Below are 1340 nucleotides of genomic sequence, written 5' to 3' on the forward strand. Positions count from 1 at the left end.
ACTGGAATCCCATTCTGGGTCAATGCATAAAAATTCATTCAACCTCTTGAGAAGAATGTAAACATTTGACCTTTTATCAGCTAGAGGATTTCACGTAATGTTGATTAGAAAAATTCTGAAAAGCAATCCATCTAAAATTCGAGGAAGTAAAAGTCTTAAGATTTCTGAATGTTTTTCCTTTGACAAAATCTAGAATGCAGTTGGGTAAAAATGAAATCCTTCTTAAAATAATTGTATGTTCCCTGGTTTACAGAAGAGTTGGAAAGGGCTTCTAACTTTAAATCCTTTCCTGAAATATCCGTTTTTATAAATATCCAGCTGTTCGGTTTCTAATTTTCCTTATAATTATAGTCACATAAACACAAGTCTTAATTTTTAAATATAGCTTCTTAAATCATAAATGCAAGAAACAATTCTTGACTGTTCTCAGTGTATCATAGACTTAAATGATACTCATTTATAGGAAGCAGACATATAAAACATGGATAATAAAATTTATTGGATAATTAAATGTATTGTCCAATATGGTTAGAGTAGCTGGATGTGACCTACCAGGGAAGATCTGCGAGGCTCTCAATGCCTTACCTTAGAGTTCCTCCTGCACACGAACCCATCCAAAACTGAAGGGGTTTAGAGCCAGAAAAATCACTAAAAGAAACAAGTGACTCTTTTCTTCTAGGGTGTTTTTTATTCTAAGTAAACCCCGTGTCCTTCTGAATAGTAAATCACTTTGTTCATCCCTTGTTACATCCTCTTAAGAGTTGAGTAACCTGATAGTCAAAAAAGCCCCATTCCCCACTTTTCCCAAGATGACTAAGAAGAAAAAAGTAAATCAGAGCTTCCTGTTTCTTCAGTGGAAATTACCTTTAACTCACTAAGAAATTAGATCATGGCAAATAAACTGTGACATGCAGGGAGATTTCCAAGCCTCATTTGTCCTGTTTGTATTAAGAATAATGCCTTGGGGCTTCCCTGGTGGCACAGTGGTTGAGAGTCTGCCTGCCGATGCAGGGGACACGGGTTCGAGCCCTGGTCTGGGAGGATCCCACATGCCGCGGGGCAGCTGGGCCCGTGAGCCACAACTACTGAGCCTGCGCATCTGGAGCCTGTGCTCCGCAACAAGAGAGGCCGCGATAGTGAGAGGCCCGCGCACCGCGATGAAGAGTGGCCCCCGCTTGCCACAACTAAGAGAAAGCCCTCGCACAGAAACGAAGACCCAACACAGCCATAAATAAATAAATAAATAAATAAATAAATAAAAATTTAAAAAAAAGAATAATGCCTTATCTTTGTATCACTGTGTTTATGTAATACTATTTCATTCCCATCAAATATAGCAC

This window comes from Eubalaena glacialis, chromosome 2 (assembly GCF_028564815.1).
Source record: "Eubalaena glacialis isolate mEubGla1 chromosome 2, mEubGla1.1.hap2.+ XY, whole genome shotgun sequence".
Lineage (NCBI taxonomy): Eukaryota > Metazoa > Chordata > Mammalia > Artiodactyla > Balaenidae > Eubalaena > Eubalaena glacialis.